The 22,845-nt window shown below is 43.0% G+C and overlaps 1 protein-coding gene across 5 annotated transcripts in view; it reads left to right on the top strand.

The window, feature by feature from the left end:
- Positions 1–22,845, top strand: part of KDM2B (lysine demethylase 2B) — a 3,837,686-nt gene that overhangs the window by 154,964 nt on the left and 3,659,877 nt on the right. Inside the window, exon 1 of one of the 5 annotated variants that reach the window (XM_044068657.1) lies at positions 13,813–13,940. The exons of the other annotated variants lie outside the window; for them this stretch is intronic. The gene's annotated coding sequence lies outside the window, so the exon portion shown is untranslated. Of the gene's footprint in view, positions 1–13,812; positions 13,941–22,845 lie in introns of those variants that run through there. 5 annotated transcript variants of the gene reach the window in all.

Genomic DNA, 22,845 nt, shown 5'->3' with positions numbered 1-22,845 from the left:
GCTAGCCAAGGATGCCTGGTTAGTCACCCTAGACTTAAAGTAAGCCTATCTGCACTTCCCTATAATGGAGTCATGCAGGAAGTATCTACATTTCAGGGCCGGATGTATGCATTATCAGTTCTCTGCACTTCCCTTTGGCTTATCCACTGCACCCAGAGTATTCGCAAAATTCCTGGCTCCAGCCATTGCTTACTGCAGGTAGAGAAATATCCAAATTTACCCGTACTTGGACTGCCTGATTCAGGCGGACAGTCAGGAATTGCTGTTGCAACACCTGACATTTGTGAAAAAACTTCACTTCCTTGGGGTACACCATCAACGAAAAGAAATCAAAACTGGTACCCAATCAAAAGATTGTATTCCTGGGATCAAGCTTGGACACAACATCCCAGATGGTATTCCTCACTTCAGAAAAACAAGTCTACCTGACAGCCTACTTCAAACAAATGGCCACCAAAACCCAGCTATTCGCAAGAAAAATACTGCAGGCCTTAGGTTTCATGGCCTCAAGTATACTGCTAATTCCATATGCAAGACTGCATGTGAAGAAACCTCAGTGGTACTTAAAAGGTCTTTGGTGCCAACATTCTCAGGACCTGGAAACAGTAATTCCCATCATACCCTGTCTAACGACAGAGTTCCTTTGGTGAGCAGAAGCATGCAACCACAACAAGGGACTGCCCTTTACTCAACCCCATGCTGCCCAGACCCTAACCACAGACGCATCAGACTATGCCAGGGGAGCACACATGGACGGCAATTGCATTCAGGACCACTGGAGCCCAAGTCAAATTCATCTGCACATCAACCAAAAAGAGATGCTAGCTGTGCAGAACACCCTGACAGCTTTCACATCCCCACTCTTTCTAGGACAACTTTTAATAAAAGCAGACATCTCAGTTAAGTGGTACATCAACAAGTGGGGGGAACCCACTCTTACCCACTCTGCAGGTTAGCCATGGCCCTGTGGAACACGGCCTTGGGCATGCAAGTCCATCTGCAAGCTCATTTTCTGCCAGGCAGATAAAACTCACTGGCAGACGACTTATGTAGAAATCTCCTAGACCCACACGAGTGGCAATTGGAGCCCAGCACCTTCAACCTTCTGATTAAGAAATGGGGGACCCCAGAGGTGGATCTCTTTGCCTCTCCCTACAATCACCAGCTCAGCAAATTCTGCACCCGGAACCCTCACAGTAGGGCCTGGAAAGTGGATGCCCTTTCTTTTCAGTGGGTAAATCTGTCAGTCTATGCCTTTCCCCCTTTGCCCCTTCTCTCAAGAGTATTGCTCAAGAGAAGACAGGACAGACCAAGGACAATTGTGATTGCCCAGGACTGGCCATGCCAGCACTGGTGCACACTCCTGCGCAGCCTGTCACCGGTGCCACCCTGGCACCTACAACAGAACCCAACCATGCTGTCTCAGCAGGAGGGACAGATTTTGCATCCGCAACTGTAAATCCTAAATCTTGCAGCCTGGCTTATTCCTTGAATTCTCCTGCAGCAACCCTAAGCAAATAGGTGCTGGATGTCATTCTTGAAGCCAGAAGACCCAGTACAAGAAAATCCTATGCTGATAAGTGGAAAAGGTACTGCTTCTGGATTCAGTCTAAAGGAGAGGAAACAACTCTGCCCTCCCTGCCTCTAATCCTGGATTACTTAGCAGATCTACTCCAGAGAGGCCTGTCCTTCTCTTCCATTAAGATACATGCCTCAGCTATTTCGGCTCATTACAACACGGAGCCACCTCTCTTCTTGCACCCTCTTATCAAACAGTTCCTGAGAAGGGCAAACAACTTGAGGCCACCTAGGAGAGCACACACTCCTGCTTGGGACCTTAACTTTGTACTGGAAAAGCTCACGCTTCCTCCCTTTGAACCTGCAGCATCAGCAGAGGTAAAATTCCTCTCTTGGAAAACAGCCTTGCTTTTGGCCATTACTTCAGCTAGAAGACTGTCTGAGCTACAAGCACTTATGGCTGTGGAACCCTTCATTATTTTCCATGTTGACAGGGTTTCCCTCAGGACTAACCCTTCCTTTATGCCTAAAGTGGTGTCCAGCATGGCTGTAAACCAATCCATCCATTTGCCAACTTTCTTCCCTAATCCTCAGAATAAAGGGGAAAGGATCCTGCACTCCATGGATGTGCACAGACAGCTCAGATTCTACGTTGATAGGACTAAGCCCTTCAGAAAATCTGACCAGTTACTAGTCAGTTTGCAACAGGGACAGAGGGCAAGGCCATTTCTAAACAAACAGTTTCCAAATGGATAGCACACTGCATCCATTTCTGCTACAAGCACCATGGGAAACCAACCCCTCAGGGGTCAGAACACATTCCACTAGGGCAACTTCTACCTCTACAGCATTTCTCAGGGGAGTCCCTACCAGGGACATCCTGAAAGCTGCTACCTGGAGTTCAGTACACACCTTCACCAAACATTGCCACCTGCCTATCTTTTCCAAATCCAGGGCATGTTTTGCAACAGCAGTCCTGCAAGGCATACTAGCCAGCCCCAACTCTTCTTGACTGCCTCCACCCTTCTTCAGCTTTGGGAATCCACCCAAGTGTGATGACTGCAACAGTGAAACACGAAGAACGTAGTACAGTTGTGTACGTTTACCATAAATTTAGACGTTAGAGTGTGTTCACTGTTGCAGTCTTGGTTTCCCTCCCTCCAGCCCCCTGTTTTCTCTCTCTCTTCCTCTCTACGGCTATTACTCACCCCTTTCAGGGGTATTGGTATTTACTTTGTACTGGTGATGTTTTCCCCATCATAATTTAGCTCCTATTTGGGGGCCCCTGACATTTGGGGCACGAAAAACTGATGTAATGGCGTCGGCTGCCTGTTTTTATACCCCTGACGACCTGACGTCAGTCCTGAAGCGACCGCATCTGACGCAGAAATACTAAATCTCTGGTATTTGGGCCGACTGAGGGCTACCTGCAGTCAGATAACCCAAGTGTGATGACTGCAACAGTGAATACACTGAACATCTACATTTATGGTCAGTGTACATAACTGTACTTTCAGTTGCCTGGGAATTACAGTGGACCTGGCAAAATCCAAGATGTCTGCTGTATAGGACATCAAATTCATAGGAATGCAATTGAACACAACCACACAGATAGCGGCCGTACCTCCACAGAGAAAAAGATCCTTGAAACAGGTGCAGCTGTTACTAGATACCCCGACACCGCCCTCTAGGGTCCATGTCAGCTGCCATTCTTCTAGTCCCTCTAGCCAGGTTCTTCATGCAAGTTCTCCAGTGGACCCTGGTGGTCCAATGGTCTATTCTGCTCCATCCGTTGTCGACCCCAGTCAGGCTAACTCCGATTAGCTGTCACCATCTGCAAAGGCAGATCCTTACAGATGACCTCCATCTCAGCAGACCCTTCATTCTTCCCCCACCTATAGCCACGATGATCACAGACGCCTCCCTTTTGCATTTGGGGAGGGGGGTGCATTTCCAGGGAACAATGGACCAAGGCATGTGGTCCAAGAGAGACCAAATTGCACATAAATGTACTGGAGATGAGGGCAGTCCTCCTGATGTTGCAAGCGTTTCAGGACTGCCTTCCTGTGGGACAATTGCAATTCTTACAGACAATATGTCGATGGTTTGGTACATCAGCAAGCAGGGGGAACCTGTTCATATCTGTTGGTGTGGGAATGGGTGATCTCTTCAAACCGCTTTCTCATTACAACACACATCCCAGGGGAGTCCAACATTATGGCGAACAGACTGAGCAGATTGATTCTAAGTCCACACGAGTGGTCCTTGAATTAATCAGTAGCAAGTCAAATATTCAGCTGTTGGGGGCCAGCCTTGCTGTGACCTGTTTGCCTCTCCTTTAAACAACAAGTGCAGCAAGTACTTCGCTCTGATCCTGCCTGCCCCCCGGGGGGGAGTCACCCAGGGATGCTGTAGTCCACGATTGTCCCCCTGGCCTCCTGTATGCTGCACCCTGGCCTCCTGTATGCTTATCCTCCGATTCCCTTGATACCCAAAGTTTTACAGAAAGCCAGCAGGTTGAAGACCAAGCAAATACTCATTGCCCCTAACTGGCCTCATTAGGTATGGTTTCCCTTCCTGCGGTCTCACAGCAAATATACTCCATGGATACTGGATCCCAGACAGGGTCTGATTTATCATCCGTCGGAACTCCAAATTCCCAATCTTCAAGCCTTCAAATTGACCCCTTGGTTTCTCCACTTCCAGTGATTCTACGAAAGTCCAGGCTAGCCTCCCCAGTTCGGGAAATTATTCTTGCTTCTCAGAAGTCCTCCACTAAGAAAGTAGATCATAGTAAATGGAAGAGATTTTCCATTTGGGCATTGCTTAGGGATATTTATCCTTTTTCTGCTTCTGTCCCAGACATCCTTATGTTTCTCAGCTTGCTTTTTCAGCACTGAGCTAGCCTTTCCACTATAAAGTTACAACTTGCAGCTATCACAGATTTCCTTGTAGAGAAGGGTAATAACTTTCCTTCTCCCATCTCCATTTCTAGACTATGTAGGGCCTTTATGAAAGGAGTTTTTCATTTCAGGCCTCTGATAAGACCCATCCCCTCCTTGGGATCTCACCTTAGTACTTCACAGACTTACTCAGAGACCATTTGAACCTGCTTGCTGATGTGATTTAAATTTTTTATTTTGGGAGACTGCCTTTCTAGTGAACATTACTTCAGCAAGAAGAGTGTCGGAATTGCAAGCTCTGTCTTCCCAGCCACTATATATTACACTCTATAAAGACAGAGTCTCACTCAGAACAAACCCATCTTTCATACCAAAGGTCACCTCAGAGACAAATATTAATCAGACCATTCACTTGCCTGTATTCCTCTCTAATGACTCCAGTAAAGGTGAATACATGCTGCATTTGTTGGGTGTACACAGACAATTGTGTTTCTGTTTACACAGAACTAAACCACATAAGAGATCTAATCACTTTTTCATTGCCTTCTCACCAAATAGGTTAGTTCAGGCTGTATCCAAGATCACTGTAGCTAAGTGGATTACGGATTGTATTTCTACAGTTTACTCCCAACAAGGCAGGCAACTTCCCATCCTGTTACAGCTGACTGCACCACGTCTATGTCTACCTCATCTGCATTTTCTGCAAGGACTCCTATTGATGACATTTGTGCTGCAGCTACTTGGTCCAAATCTCATAACTTTGTAGCTCAATACAAGTTGGACATTATTTCCTGAAACAGAGCATCCTTTGGTTCCGCGGTGCTCAGGCATATCCTTCCTTGAGGTCCTCCCAGTGTTTTTGTAGCTGGGGACTCTGACCCATTCATGATGCATAATGAAATGGACAATATCAGATTTGAAGTTATGTTCCTACCATAACTTGGCATCTGTGTTGTCTAATTTAATTATGCATCACATCCCACCCTCCTTCCTCCATCCTTTTACAGCTGAGAGTGAAATAGAGGAAAAGGGAACCCACAAGATGTTCTTCGTGTTTCACTGTTGCAGTCATTACCTTTGGGTAATCTGCTGGCAGATTGCCCTCAGTCGGCCTGATTAACAAAGTCTTGGGTCCTGCGTCGGTTGCTGTCCCTTCTTCCATGACGTCAGGTTGTCAGGGGTATAAAACATGCAGCCGACGCCATTACATAAGTCTTTCTTGCCACGCAGTGCCCGAAGCAGAAGCAGTTCACAAGTGCCATTCGACCAACTCCTGAAATTTTCGTTTTCGAGTTTCAGAACCAAAGTCTTCAACTAAAAGCGAAGTACCCCATTGGGGAAACTTTTTCTTGCTCCTTACCGATGTCAGTAAAAGTTAATAATTGCATTACTTGTGGGAAGCAAATACCTCATAAGGATTTTCATTTGTACTGTATTCCTTGCCTAGGCCCTGACCACAACGTGCCTTGTTGTCGGTTTTGTGCTAAATTTAATCAACGCATGATTAAACATCGATATATTTTTGCTTCTAAATATTTTGGCTCAAGATTTAACTATCCGGAAATGTTGTCGGTTAGCAATCCGACTACCGGAATACCTAAAAAACTCAAAGAAAAAGACTGTTGAGGTCCAAAACCGACTACGACGCTTCTCCTAAGCCAGTCGCCGATTCGCTGGTACTCAGTGAGGCGCTTCCACAGCCCCTGATACCCGCTACATTTGATTCACAGGCCTCTACTGAGACCCATTCGGAGTCTGGTATGCCATGAGATGCTTTAAGTATTGAACTCGCGGATGTCTCCACCTTAGATGGGTCCGGAGCCGCTGTGCAGGCACCAGCTTCTGAGGGTGTTTTCAGGCCTAAAGATTTGTATACGAAACCGATGCCATCTTCAAAACTAAGGCCAAAATCTGCTTCTATGTCTAAAAAAACAATGCTTGGGTCACGTGTACGGGCCCCAATGCCTAAAAAATAAATTATCAAAATGGCTGAAGATTTAATTACCTTGATCAGGGATAGCCATCCCCCTCCTGCTAAGAGGCTTAGGCAAGGCACTGACTATGAATCTTCAGATCAGGTTTCTATTTCTTCTGATTCTTCTTCTGAACAGGATTTATCTATACCTACTTATGAGGACTCTTGATGCAGAAGATTCCATCCTTTCTGCTTCTCCCCCTGAGGATTTCTCTTTTGGAGAAACTTTACATACCTTAAGGGAACACTTCCACTGGGAAAGTCAGGATTTCTCTGAATCTAAAAACAGACTTAGGGATTTTCTTCTTCTTCCTCAGCATAGGCCTTTGGTTATACCTCCTGTTCTAGACATTGTTGATGATGTTTTTTCAGAATCCAGTATGACTCCTGATTCTCTGCCTCTGGCTCCTAGTAAGCCAGACAGATACTACAAGGTTCCTGACTCCCACAAATTCCTTTTCAAAAACCCTACTGCTGATCCTGAAACCATTTCTCAGGGTCCCAAGGGCGTTAAAGCCTCTACTGCTAAAAATCCTACCCTTTCTGACAGAGATTCCAGGGCGCTGGATATATGGGGTAAGAGGTTTTACACGTCTGCAGCCTTGGCAATCAGGGCTTTAAACTGTCAGTTTCATATGCTTAAATATCAACAGCATGTCATGGGTCTACTTAAACAGAAAATGATTTTGATCTCTGACTGTGTGGAAAATAGAGTTGCAGGATTTATTACATTCAGCTGAACAAGTTGGAAAACATACTTTGCAATGTGGTTTTGATTCTCTTGCAGGGCTGCTGTAACTGGATCTGTGATAAGAAGGCATGCTTGGCTCAAAGAGCAAAATCTGCCTGACCATGTTAAAGCAAAATTGTTGGATGCTCCTTTACAACAGGACAGTCTCTTTGGTAATAAGGCTGAAGAAGTTTTAAAAAAGATGGAAGATAAAGCTAAATCTATGCAAACTGTGAAAGATTTCTTACGACTGCAGCCACCCAGATTTAGTAGGCACTGGCCTACTAAGAACTGGTCCTTTCCAGTTCCCTCGAGAGCCGCTCAAGTCAAATCCAGATATTCCAAAGGCTCCAGGTTTCAGTCACAAGGTAGAACAAAACAGTGGGGTGCCTCCACCTCCAAACCTGGAAGCAACAAGGCACCTCCCTATGGTAAACAGTCTCAATGACTTTCCTCTACAATCACCAGGCACTTACCTTTTGGCCACCCCTTTGGGGGGAAAACTGGCACTTCATGCACGAAACTGGCAACTGATTACCTAGGAGAAATGGGTTTTAAATATAGTATCAAAGGGATACAGATTTCTTTTCCACATGTTGCCAATCCCAAATGGATGGCCAGATCTGCCTCCAAATCAGTGGGCAGAGGCCCAGTAACAAGTTCTGTCCCTCATGAATATGGGGGCTATTCAACCAGTACCAGAAGAGGAAAAGGGACAAAGTTTCTATTCAAGACTTTTCCTGGTACCCAGAAAAGACAAATCATGGCATCCCAATTCTGCACTTATCCATTCTAAATAAATTTCTGGACATTCCATAATTCAAGATGCTGACTCTTCAACAGTTACTACCTATGCTAGGCAAAGATGCCTGGTTGGTAACTCTAGACTTAAAAGAGGCTTACCTGCATATCCCAATCAGGGAATCTTGCAGAAGCTACCTCCACTTCAAAGCAGGCTACTTGCATTACCAGTTCTCTGCACTGTCCTTTGGCTTATCTACTGCACCCAGGGTCTTCACAAAGTACCTGGCACCAGTAATTGCATTTTGCAGGCAAAGAAATATTCAAATTTATCCATACCCGGACGATTGTCTAATTCAGGCAGAAAACAAGGACACTCTTCTAAAGCATCTGACGTTTGTAAAAAGGGTTCTAACTTGTCTAGGGTACACCATAAACGAAAAGAAATCACAACTGGTACCCACTCAAAAAATTACATTCCTGGGTGCAAGCTTGAATACAACTGCCCAGATGACTTACCTTATGCCAGAAAAGCAAATTCAATTGATGACTTACTTCAAACAGGTGGCCACAAAAACCCATCTATCTGCAAGACAAATTCTGCAGGCCTTGGGGTTCATGGCCTCCTGCATTCTTCTAATTCCGTATGCAAGACTGCATATGAGGAAACTTCAGTGGTACCTAAAATGTTTATGGAGTCAACATTGTCACAGCCTGGCAACAATGATTCCTATTATACCTTGCCTGCAACTAGAGTTCCTATGGTGGCAGAGGCCTGCCACCAAAACAAGGGACTGCCATTCACTCCATCCCCTGCCGCCCAAACCCTAACTGCAGATGCATCAGACTATGCTTGGGGGGGCTCATCTGGCAGGGAAATGCATTCAGGGCAAATGGAGCCCAAATCAAATGCACCTACATATCAGTCAGAGGTGCTAGCTGTACAGAATGCTCTGACAGCCTTCAAGGACTACCTTCATCCAGGACAACTACTGATAAAGACGGACAACACCACAGTCATGTGGTACATAAACAAGCAGGGGGGGGTACACATTCCTACCCCCTTTGCAGACTAGCCATGGCATTGTGGAACATTGCCTTGACTTATCAAATACATCTACAAGCTCAATTCCTACCAGGAAAGCTAAATACTCTGGCAGACGAACTAAGCAGAAATCTTATGTACCCACACAAATGGAAACCGGAGGCACATGTTTTCAACATGTTGACACGCAAATGGGGGAGCCCAGACATAGATCTTTTTGCCTCATCCCTGAACTATCAGTTGGACAAATTCTGCACAAGAATTCATCACAAAAAAGCTTGGAAAGTGGATGCTCTGTCATTCAGCTGGAAAAACCTATCAGTCTATGCTTTTCCCCCTCTGCCCCTGCTCTCCAAAGTCCTACTAAAAGTCAGACAGGACAAACCAAAAATGATTCTGATTGCTCCAGACTGGCCCCGCCAACACTGGTACCCACTCCTGCGCAATGTGTCACGCCTTCCTCTGTGGCACCTGCCTCAGACACCTTACCTACTGTCTCAGCAGAACTACCACATTCTGCACACTCAGCTCCAAACTTTGAATCTTGCAGCATGGCTAATCAACTAATTTCACCCTTGGCATCTCTCAGCAAACCTGTGATGGATGTCATTTTGGAGGCTAGAAGGCCTAGTGCTAGAAAATCTTATGCTGACAAATGGAAAAGATTCTGTGCCTGGAACCAGTCACAAGGAATAAGCACAGCAATGCCCAGTATTCCTCAGATTCTGCAATACTTAAGAGATGCTTCACAAGAGCCTATCTTTTTCTTCAATAAAAATCCATGCCTCTGCCATTTCAGCTTATTACAACACAGAACCTCCCCTCTTCTCTCATCCTCTGCTAAAGCAGTGTCTCAGAGGGGCCAACATTTTAAGACCTCCTAGGAGAGCACCAACTCCTGCATGGGACCTCAATTTTGTTTTGGAAAAACTCACTCTACCTCCTTTTGAACCAGCTGCTTCTGCGGACCTAAAATTTCTTTCTTGGAAAACAGCTTTCCTTTTAGCAGTCACTTCAGCTAGAAGGATTTCAGAATTACAGGCTCTTATGGCATTGGAGCCTTTCATTATTTTTTATCCGGACAGGGTGGTTCTCAGGACCAATCCATCCTGTATGCCTAAGGTGGTATCCAGTGTGGCTCTTAATCAGACCATTCATCTGCCAGCTTTCTTCCCCAATCCACAGAACAAGGGTGAGCAGATGCTGCATTCATTGGATGTACACAGACAACTTAGATTCTACTTAAACAGGACAAAATCTCTAAGAAAATCTGAACAACTGTTGGTGGCATTTGCTGCAGGGGCAGAGGGAAAGGCTATTTCAAAGCAGACTATTTCCAAATGGATAAGCCATTATATTAATTTCTGCTATATGCACCAAGGTAAACCTATCCCCAAGGGGATCAGATCCCATTCCACCAGAGCTGCATCTACTTCTGCAGCCTTTCTCAGAGGGTTCCTACCAGAGACATTCTAGAAGCTGCTACCTGGAGCTCAGTTCATACGTTCACCAAACATTAACATTTACCTCTCTTCTCTAAATCCAGAGCTGGCTTTGCCACTGCTGTCCTGCAGGGCCTTATAGCTGCTCCTGATGCTGTATAAATCCATCCTCCCAACGATAGCTTTAGGATTCTACCCAAAGGTAATGACTGCAACAGTGAAACACGAAGAACATAGTACAGTTGTGTACACTTGCCATAAATGTGGATGTTCGAGTGTATTCACTGTTGCAGTCCTGGTTACCCTCTCTCCAGCCCCCTGTTTTTCTCTAGCTATACCTCTCCTATCTATTACTATGATTAAAAGCCTTTTTGGTGTATTTGCTTTTGTTTGGAGGTATATGTTTTGTGTTTTAAATTATATATATATATATATATATATATATATATATATATATATATATATATATATATATATATATATATATATATATATAAAAATATATATATATGTGTATATATATATATATATATAATTTTGTTCCCCATTTGGGGGGGGCACCTGACATCTGGGGCAAGAAAAACTGATGTAATGGCGTCGGCTGCATGTTTTATACCCCTGACGACCTGACGTCATGGAAGAAGGGACAGCAACCGACGCAGGACCCAAGACTTTGTTAATCAGGCCGACTGAGGGCATCCTGCCAGGAGATTACCCAAAGGTAATGACTGCAACAGTGAATACACTCTAACATCTACATTTTGGTAAGTATAAAAACCTGTACTTTCCTAATGTGGGCTCCAGTTGGTCGCTTTCTTTGCCTGTCCAGTATTATAGATCTAACTATCTTTTCTGAAGAGGCAGTAAACTCAATCTGAAGGGTTGAGGAGGAGTAAGGCATTATGGGAGAGGGAGGAGTTTGCTGCTCAGATCTGTCTGGAAGAAATGCCTGAGTTAGATCCGAAGACCCATTTGTGATGCATAATGAAATTGGACAACACAGATTCCAAGTTAAAGTAAGTACATAACTTCTAATATGGAAGTGTACTCACCATGCGGCTGATGGGTTTCATATGAAACCATCGAAATAACACAACATCGAGTCTCACATCATCGAGACCAAAACATCGTAAAGTGAAACCAGCGAAATCATCGAGTTGCAACATCGAAATATAAAACACGAACACGCAACACCCTGTGACAGTCCATGCAGTAAATAAACAATAATCGGCTGCGTAAATACCCCCTGTGGCATCATGGTAGCATTACCTACGAAACATGCCAATACTAGAAATGTTTTGCAAAAGTAGACTTATTCACCCGTATTCTAAGTAACGCATAAGAACGGAATGGAAACATATTCATGAAGGGAACATCATGTTTCCATTCCGTTCTGATGCATGGGACTGTCACATTTCTAGTATTGGCATGTTTCGTAGGTAATGCTACCATGATGCCACAGGGGGTATTTACGTGTGCCGCCGATTATTGTTTATTTACTGCATGGGACTGTCACAGGGTGTTGTGCGTGTTCGTGTTTTATATTTCGATGTTGTGCAACTCGATGATTTCCGTTTTCGCTGGTTTCACTTTACGATGTTTTGGTCTCGATGATGTGAGACTCGATGTTGTGTTACTTCGATGGTTTCATATGAAACCGGCTGATGTTACTATTATTCATGTTTATAGAGTACTGATTTTAAGGGACTATCTCAATACCTACCAAGGTCTTCACGAAAGCTTCCAGTACCAGATGTTGCCTGCCGCTCCTACTGCTTGGCAATCAAAATTAAGTGCCAGTACATCAGGTACCCTCTAGAGAGAAGAGAAGCGTATGCTAAGGGTTAATTAAGAGTTATTGGCATTTGAGAGTGTGTAGAAGAAGCTTAGACATAGTCATCCTAATGGAATGGAAGCTAAGACTGTGGTTGATTACATTACATTTTTATATATATATATATTCTTAAGAATTACTGTAAGCATTTTCTATGAGTAGCAGTTGAAGGCTTTAAGAAAGTTGGGAGTAGCCATACTCTACAGAATAAGATAGGGCTGTGTGTAAGAAGCCAAATAATCAAAGTCAGCAAAGGATTACTGTAAGGATGCAAGGAGGTTGTGGAAAAGAGCACATGTAGATTAATTTTATATAGACACAAATAGTAAGACTCTTACAAATCCATTTACTGTGGAGGTGTGACAGTCATTAGGAAATGAGCAAATTCAGTAATCTGCATTAGTCTTTACCTGTTAAAAGGTTGTAGGTTCCTTCAGATACTTTTTTTGAGTATTGGGAGGAGATCCTTCACAGTTTTTAATTCTCATTCTTTATCAAAGAATAATGTTTTTCTTAGCCAGTAAAACATACACCACCCCAGGTCCTCAGCCATTCAGTCTGTACTGTTTCACCACCATAGTAACCAGGTGTACCAGTTTGGTGGTTTTCTTTCTTACTTTCAGCAAGGGCACAGAGTTACCCATATTTCAGTTTACTATGCGAGTGAGGTGGAATGTTGCTCATCTGAGTAGTCGATTATGTTGAAGTAATTGGACCCTGAACTAGTAGGTTGATCATACATCTATCTAGATGTTACAGCAGTGAAATGGCACTGAATATGTCATATACCAAATCAGATACCTGCAGTTTTGTAGTTTTTGTTTTAATGCAACTGTCAGACTGACTGTCTTTCGTCTTCAGTGACAGATGTTTGTGGCCAAAAGTGTATCTGGTGTCCTCTGGGAGAAGAAGGCTGTCCTTGAGGCAGAGTCTTCTTTTACATGACTGTTTATGAGCTAAATCCCTCACCTATCACCAGTATTACAGCAAAGAGGCTTCACTTTGTGCTATAAAGATAACTGCTTGCAGTCATTCTGACTTTTGCCAGTAGAATTTAGAAGGAGTAAATTATTCTTTAAAATATATATGTTTTGCAGAACCTTTTTTTTTTCAAGGAATGTTTTTCTCTACAAATTGCAATTCTCACCCAGAATCAAGCTGGAGCAAGCCTACATAATAAGTCTAGAAGATAGTTTGGTTGTTTTATGTTTGTTTCAGACTTGGTACAGGAGAGTATTTTTCCTTTTTCACATTCCTTATTGTCTTACTGATGTTTTACTGCTCATGTTACTTCTGAACACCTGTGTGGGAATTTTTGAAGTATATGCCTAAACATTTTGGTTGAAGTGGGTTAGTTTGAAAAATACGTTATTGATTAATAACAGACTAATGTCTGTTTTAATTGAAAATGTAACGTAGTAGAGTAAAAAGTATAGAATTGAAAAAAATAATGGTGTAAACATTGACACTAGTAGCACATGATTCATACAGATCATATTCACTGCTATACAGACAGCTGTAGCATAAAAATAACTTGTCCCTGCAGTGATAAAAAGATGGGGGAGGAGTTGTTGACGTGCATTGTAGCATCCCTGTATAGTGCATTGTGGAGTTAGAAAGCACCATGGCTATGAAAGAAACTGGTGCTCATCTGTTAGCCACGTTGATAAATCTGATTATTAAATTAGTAACATTTTAAGTAGACTTGCATTTTTTTTTCCTTTGATGGATGTGACATCTCCTGTCTTTAGGGTAAATTAGCTGACATTTTTGTGTGTCCACTGGATTTTTCTACTAATCTGATGTTGTAGGAATATGATTTTCTGCCAATTGTACTGTGTTTGTCTTAAGATTTAAAAGACTGTATAATTTAGAATCTTCCAGTGAACGGAAAGTCTAGTGTTGTGTTGCAGAAATCTGTATCTTTTTTAAGGTATTTGCAAAGGCTATGTATATATTTTGTGTTAAAAGCTAAAGCATTATTTTAGCCGGCATTATTTGTCACTACCTTAGTCACTTTGTGGCATAGTTAAAGGACAACTGTGGTTGAAAATGGAAAAAAAAAAAAAAACCGTATGTGATTTAGTGAAAAGAGGTCCATCTTTGGTAACTTGGGAATATGGGTTATATTGAACAGTTAAGTATTTCCTAAGAGAGCAAACACTTTCCTCCAGTAGTGCACTGCACAGCCTTCTGTTTCCAGCTCTTTATTGCCATACAGATGTTTTAATAACATAGAAATGGTCCCAAATTCTTTTGTATAACTTTTTTGAAATGATTTTCATGACTGTGGACAGAGTATTTTTTTTTGTAATCTTCTCAGTCCATATAGGCCACAGTGCCCACACATTGATTTAAATGAATGTGGGAAGTACTTAATTCCTTCCCCACAGTTTTGGACCTGGACCCACTGTCACTTTTACGTGTGATGTCCTTAGATTATTATTATTTTTTTAAATTAATGTGCTTTGTGCAAAGCCATCCTACCTGCAAGCAGGCACATTATGTGGTTGCACAGTCTGTACATTGCATGACAGCATTTGGTGTTTCATTTTTCTCGTATTCTGGGGCATCACCAGGGGAAGGTATAGAAAAGCTTAAGATAATGTTTGCTGTCTTGAAATCCTTCTGCCGTAGAAGAGGATTACTTATATTTCTGGACTTGTCCTTCCATTTCTTATTCTCCAGACAAGTTTTCTTTAAAAAGAAAGTTTAAAAAAAAATCCCATTTTCTTCATAGAGAATCTGAATATTAAAAGTGCCTTTTCATGATTCAGAAGCTATTTGAACTAACATGGCTTGAAGATCTTCCTCTGCCAGAACAGTGATGCCCTAAATTTAGTAGTTAGGGATGTGGTCAGTCTTTTGTGGGATTTACTTAGTTCCGCTTTGTCATAATAATAAAATCTGACACTTTCTCTTTTCTGGAGATTCAAGACCCCCTTTCATCTCCAGAGCTTGTCTCACTGGTTCCACTGTGTGTCAGTCTCCAGCCTTTTCTCAAATATACTACGTTTTTCTGGATGTTGTCTTACAAAGGTTTGATGCAGTACATTCAGGATCCTCGACTCTTGTCATCATGATTCTGGGGTCCCAAGACCTGTCTACTCCGAACCCTCACTTAATTTTCCCTGGTACAGGCAGCTCAGGTGCTGGTGGTTGTGTTGCTGATCTCCCCATCAGATTTTGTGGTATTGGTCACTGTGTCTCAGGTCTGAGTTCTGCTGCCTGTACCCTTAGGGTCCTATAAGCCTGCAGTACAACCCAGAAATGTTTTAACCATTGGGGACTCCATTGTAAGAAGCGCATACAGCACTCAATAGGCTGGTGAAGGATATGATGAATTTGCCTGTCTGTTGTTACAGCGAGGGATGTAACTAGAGTTCTTATGTCCCTGCTCCACCACAGATACTATTATGACCTTGCAGTTGCTGATATAGGAGTGAATGATCTTAAACATTTCACCCTGGGAGAGAGAGAGAGAGAGATCCAGAGAGACCTTGTTGAACTCTCTACTCTTCAAAGAAGGCAAGGTCTTGGCATTGAGTAACATGCTACTTTAATCAAGAATGATAATTAAATTCATTGGTAAAATTTACTTCTATAATTGGCTAATAAATTGGTGTTATGATAAAAGGTTCCAGTATATGTATCTGCATGGGCAGAAAATGTCAACATACCCCCTTCCCTTGCTTTGCTAAGAATGGCTTTCACCTGTCAGTCTTTTGTTTCTTGTACTGGCTAAAACTTTTGCTGCCCCTTATGAACTTTAGGCAGCATTCACCTGATGGACATCCCAAAATTGCAAATTTCAGTCCATATAATCTCAGGGTAGCACTGCTCAATGACAAACGCCTAAACAACAAAATTACTGAACATGTGTCCCTTCATACCTTTAAAGACATCAGCATTTGTGTAATTACAGAAACCTGGTTCCAGTGTAGTGATAACACTCCCTCTGCTCCAGAGTGCAGTGTGTATCTGTATCATGTATTCATAGGTTCATAGGAAATTACTAGACTAATGGCTTAATGGCCCTTACAAGCCTAGCCAATATAACCTGCTTTTACCCAATATGTGGCCCCTAGGGGCAAGAGGATGGCATGTATTTGTGCCAGTGCATTGAGTATCTTACAGATTGCCCCTGTCCATAAGAGTAATAGGCACTACCCCAGGTGTGAATTTGTGATTCCCCATCCATTGATCCATATTGTGTTTGAAGAGAGCCGGGGGAGACCTTTGGTTTGTAGCAGCAAGTTTGCACTACCAATTTTTGTGCTTTAGGTACAGTGGGTAACCCAAATGGCGGAGTTCTCACTAATTGTCTAGCTCCAGTTATAACCCATTGCACAATGCAAGCAGAGCACATTTACCCCAACTGCACGATGTCCTCATCAGCAGAAAATGCATTCATGGAACTTCAGATAGCCTTACAAGTTACTGTGGATTGCTTTCAGAAGGTAAGACTCACTCTCATCCTTCGCAAGTCCCACCTTCAGCCCTGGAAAGTAATTCTCTTTTTAGGCACATTGATAGATTCTGTACAGCAAAAGACCTTATTACCACAAGACAAGGTGTTCTTTCTGACAAAACTATCTACTCAGCTTGCTGCTAAAGCAGACAGTCTCTGCAAAGGAGTATTAAAGGATGTCCTTCCGTTTCACTGTTGCAGTATTCATTGTAATAGAGATTTCCTGCCAAGAACGGCCCGATTTCCGGACAGTATACCAAAGCCTTTAGGTTGCTTTAAGGTATGCCGTACATCACATATACTCCTCTCATAGCATAGGGTATAAAGGTGACATCCGCCAGTCCGAATGCCATCTTTTGATCGTCTGTCTGAATGGCTGTTCTGTTGCTGGCTTACCAAGCCCTTATGGATAAGTGCCTCGTTGGGGGTTTTTTGTTGTCTTGTCTTTCTTACGCTGTATTGTTGCTTGTGGGGTTTCATGTCATCCAAGAAGGGTAAATGCCAATGTGGGAGACCATAAAGACTGTCACGAACAGTGCCTGTTTTGCCTTGGTGCTTTGGACGACCATATGTCCTGTTCTTACAGGCCTTTTTTCCCAAAACCCTTCCTAGTAGGCTTTCTTCTTTGGAATTCTATCTTGACAGTCAACGTCTTAAGCTTCATGCTAAAGACAAAATGGGAAAATTCATGCTCTGAGGGACAGCTGTCTGGGAAGAAGAAGGCCAAGAAACTTAGGCTGGCATCTTGTGCTGTTCATCTTCCGCCAGACGTCCCTCCTAAGGCGAGTGGTAGCTTGGAGGTTTGCCAGGCTTCATCATTGGATTCTTCAGCTGCGACCTGATTGGAGGCCGGTGGGATCTGACTTTAGGCTTGTCCAAGGAGGCATTGCAGATGTCCGCTTCAGACATTCAGTGGGAGTCACGGCTGATTATTTCCGAAGGGCCTATGAGTGTTCCCCAAATTTTAGTCAGAGAATAAGTCCATACAATTATTGAATGACATCCATGGCCAGAGCCTTCCAAATGTTTTAAGTTGGATGTTCCCTTAAAGAAAAGACAGAAGACTAAACATATTTCCTCAGCTTCCACAGAAAAGCACAAATGTGTTAAGCACACACAAAGGCAAAGGAGGAGCTGTAGATCACCAACAGTTTATTGCACCACAAAATAATAAAACAGAAGCGCTTTCGTTAGATAAAATACATAACTTCATCAGATAAGAGCCAAAATTCAAATGAGAACATATATAAGCTTACAATGTCATATGACAAAACCACCAATTAATAAATTAAAGCAGCAATGTATAAAAAGCATTTTAAAACACGATTCCTTGAATAACATGAGCAATACTGAAATAAAAAAACAAGTAAATGAATAAATAATAACCCAGTATGGATTGTATCCATTAATTCCCCAAAGAAATATTTACAAAGACGTTAAAATATGTATATGTGTATAAGAAAGAACCCATATTTAAAAACTAAGCTAAAAATATATAAATATGTGTATAATAGGTACATTAACACATAATTGTGTGTATATACATATACTATCTCAATTCTGCCTTCATTTTTAACACGCATCCTATAGATGCAATTTCATTTAAGCCTGAAACCCCACTGCATCCAGCGCAAAATCCTATAAGGCTCACGGTTCTCCAAAAATAATTACCAGGGATCACCTCTTATATTCTTTTGGACTTGTTCAATTACTGTGAACCCTATTTCACCACCTTTGGCTGCCTGAATTTAAAATGGTGTTCAGGGAATTCCAGAATATGTCTATATAGGGCATTGGTAGTTTTTCCCCCCGTATATCATAGTTGTCTTCATAGATACGTTGCTTCAATATCCGCTCCATCTTGCCAATGTAAAAGGCAGGACAGGCCTGACACAATGCCCCATAGACAACTCCAGAACTATTACAATTATAGTGTCCCATCATTATAAAATTGAACCCATTGATTGCAAAAAGCTCACCCACATTGATGTATTTACAGTGATGATGTCTCCCACATCAGTGCATATACCTATGTTTCATATCGTCATGTTGACTACCAACTTGTTCTACCAAGTTTTTAATATTCAAACCTCTTTTCCATACTATGACTGGTTGATCACTAATTTTAGATCTAATCTCCCCATCTCCCAACAGCACCTTCCAATTTTTTACTTGAATCTCCTGGATCGATTTAAAATCCACAGAGAATCTGGTTGTAAAGGACAATTTAAAACTGGTGTTTGTAGTGGTAACTATACTCCTGCTATTTTCTAAGATAGTTGAATTACATATACTTATATTATTACCATGACCATTTTCATCAAGAATGGGGGAATAGAACCCAGATCTCCTCTTATCCATTACTTATCTTTTAATATCTTGCACAAAGCCAATGGGATAATCTCTCTTGAAAAACATGCTCTCTAAAAGGGCACACTCAGATGAAAATGAACTAAAATCAAACACCATCCTTGCGGCCCTAACAAATTGTCCCTTAACAACCGCTTTTTTTTTGGGACAATGGGTGATTACTGTCGAAGTGAAGGAAGGCATTTGAGTAAGTAGGCTTCCTATATATGGTAGAAACAAATCTCCCTTTGATCACATCCTTTTCTAGCTTAACATCAAGATAGCTGATACTCTCTTCACCAATATTATAAGAAAAATACAGAAAGTCAGTTGTATTATTGATATGTTGTGTCTTTCGGCTTTTCCTGGTTAGGGGTCACCACAGCGGAACTCCGGTCCGCTAATGATTGGCAGTTGATTTTTACGTGCCGAGTTGCCAGCTCTGACACACAACCTTCAACGAAGGTACGCCCATTCCCGTGTGTCTCCACACAGAAGACGCCCCAGATGAGAGTCAAACTGGTCAGCGTCTAACTGTGAGGAGACAACGCTACCGCAGCACCACCACCGCGATAGTTGTATTATTGATATAATCTAAGAAAATGTTAATACTTTCTCTATTCCCTTTGCAATTAAAAAACAAATCATCCAGGTGTCTCAGGTATAAGATACAATTTTGGAATCCTGGATGTTCGAAAAGAAATATCCACTCCTACTTACACATAACCATATTCACATAAAGCTCCTAAGGATCCACAGAGTAAATGGCAGTCCTTCCCTCAGGGTTGTTTAGTGCTTTGATGGCTTTAAAACCTCCTCAGGGAGTTTCTGTTCCAGCCCTCTTCCCTCCAGCCGTCTACCCCCTTTAAGAGATCCACAGAACAGAATTCCTCTGAGGAGGAGGTAGATTCAGATGAGGAATCCCTTGCTTACTCTTCCCAGATTCCCTCTGTTTTGAAGTATGGATCAGAGGAAGAGGATTCTACCAGTCCTGATACTCCCTTTAAAAAGATTTCTTTAGGAACACTATCTCTAGGATGATGGAGTTCTTTAAATGGGATTGTGCTTACGTTTCTGAGATACAGAAAAGGTGGTATGAGCTACTGCAGATGGATTCTCCCAGACCTTCTGCTGTCCCTCCTGTTTTGGCTGCTTTATTTTCTAATGTTTCCAAGGTGCCAAATTCTCAGCCCTGTCCGTAAGAAACCTGATAGATTCTATAGGGTGCCTGAGTACTGTAAGTTCTTGCACAAGACACACGGGAATGGGCGTACCTTCGTTGAAGGTTGTGTGTCAGAGCTGGCAACTCGGCACGTAAAAATCAACTGCCAATCATTAGCGGACCGGAGTTCTGCTGTGGTGACCCCTAACAGGGAAAAGCCAAAGACACAACATATCAATAATACAACTGACTTTTCTTATTTTTTTCTAATATTGGTGAAGAGAGTATCAGCTATCTTGATGTTAATGTCTAAAAGAGGAAACTGATTTCATTTGTTTGTTTCCATATATCTCAAATGCCTTCCTTCACTTCGACAGTAATCACCCATTGTCCCAAAAAAAAAGCGGTTGTTAAGGGGCAATTTGTTTCCTTCTCCTTAAGTTACTGCCTTCTGATTAAGATAGCAGAGCTATGGAAAGTGTAGGCAAGAAGGTCTATACCTCTGCTACCATGGCTTTTAGGACTGTTAATTATCAGACCCCCATATGTCCAGGTACTTGTTGGCTCTGCTTTCCAAGGCCTGTCAGGTGATTTCTGATTTTCCAGAGTCTGAAGGTAAAACTTTTGCCCTTTCGCTTTTAGGGATTTCCTCCCAGGTGTCTTGTCATTCTGTCAAATGTAGTTATGATACAGCAGATGCTTATTATAGGGCTGTTGCATTTGCGTCAGTGATGAAGAGGTATTCTTGGCTTTGGTTTCAACCTTTGCCTGATGGTATTAAGGCTAAATTGATGGATGCCCCTCTAGGTTATAAACACTTTTTTGGCAAAAAGTATATTGAAAAGTCCACAAAGCGAGAGCGAAGCAGAGTATCAACCAAGTTGATACTCTGCTTCGCTCTCGCTTTGTGGACTTTTCGATATACTTTTTACTTTTTATGTGAGGCTTGAGCGTTTACCCAGATTTTGGCAGGACTCATTGTTTACAATACTTTTTTGGCAAAGCTGCTGCTCATTTGCATAATTCACTTTAGTATAAGGGTAAGGCTTTACAGGAAGTTAAACATGTGATGTGAGAGTGTTCAATCTCGCCGTTTGTTCTTACACATGGGTTCGGAGCCGAACCTCGGCTCCGAGTCGGCCGCTTAGCAAAGCTCTGCATCGAGAAGAAGCTCGAGACCAACCTATCTCCCACAATCCCCTCTGCCCTTACCTCAGATCTAGTTTGCCGCTGCAACTGATCACATCGTTTGAAGAGCTCTGAGCCAACGTCAGATAAGATTTAGCTTTTTTTCTAATAGAATTTGATACAAATTTCTTAGATTTGTAAAGACTTGTTAGTGTGTGTGTATATGGTCTCTGGTTCCGATTGACTAAATATATTAGTGTTTTCGAACAGTTTTATTTAGTTAGGATTCCTAGGGCCTACCCCATTCACTAAATATCGGATTCGACACTTAAACTGATAATAATCACTTCTTATTTTTTCTTCACGGCCTTTGGCTAAGTCTAAGAATAGTGATTGTTCTTTTATTGTTGATTGTGACATTTTTGACTTGACATGTCTGAGAAGGTTAAGTCAGGCTTTAAAAGATGTCAGTGCGGACAGAAGATGTCTGTCACAGACAACCATAGCTCCTGTGTCTACTGTCTTGACCCTCTCCATCTTCAGGAGGACTGCTCCATATGTCACTCCTTTAGTGGAAGGGTCATGACAGATAGGCGCAGGAAGCTTATGGACAGAGGTCTTCTGAAGCCTGCTTTTCAGGAGGCTTTAGATAAGTCAGACCAGACTTCTAAATCTTCGAAGGAGTCGAAGACATCGGAGCCTACGTCATCGGCTCCAAGTTCTTCTTTTAAAGTTTGTTCACCGGTTCCACAGAATTCGGGACCGAGTATCGAGCTAGTGTCTGTCACCGGGCCTCGAGTCTTGGAACCGGTGATGGAACTGCCACCTCCTGCTCTTTTGAGGTCGGCACCGTCCTCGATTCCTTCGCGGTCTTCCAGGCCCCTCTCCGACACCGACGTAGATCGTGTGGTGCAGAAGTTGATGGAGAACACGGCCCTGTCCAAACTCATTGCAGTCTCCTCTCAGTTGGTGTCGAGACTCGAAGGCCTTCCCTTGTCTCCTTCTGGTCCTCCTCCGGGGCCTACTCAACCCTCGGAGCCGGGAGACGCTGATCTGTTGATAGTGGAGCCCTTGGTGCCGGAACCGTCTCTTTCTCGGTCTGCACCGTTGACCTCTACTCCGTCGGAACCTCTCCCGGACTCGAGGAGCCGCCGATCTATCCTTGGTTCCGGGACTTGAGAGTCGAACCAATGTTTCGGTGCCGACTCTCCTTCTCGGCGCCTCAGCACGGATCACCTCGGCTCCATCCCCGGGGTCGGTGCCCTTGGCTTCCGCGTCGGAGATACCTCCGCGTTCTTCGGAACCGGGGGATTCCTCGGCTCGGGGTCCAGGGGCCTTCGACCTTATGAGGAAGGTTTTGTCTTCCCAGACAACTACGTCAGCAGAAGCAACGTCTCCCTCCCATAAAGGCCCATTGTCCTCTTCTGTACCTACGGCTACTCAAAAGCGTCGAGCACCAGTGTCTCAGCCACTCCCAGAGGGAGCCCCCTCTTCCTCGGAGGCTTCATTGGATACCCCCCGATGACGTCCCGAGGAAAAGATTGTGC

Source organism: Protopterus annectens, chromosome 4.part0 (genome assembly GCF_019279795.1).
Source record: "Protopterus annectens isolate FY-2018-M chromosome 4.part0, PAN1.0, whole genome shotgun sequence".
Classification (NCBI taxonomy): domain Eukaryota; kingdom Metazoa; phylum Chordata; order Ceratodontiformes; family Protopteridae; genus Protopterus; species Protopterus annectens.
Note: the sequence above shows the minus strand (reverse complement) of the source record. Positions and strands in the feature narration are given on the sequence as shown.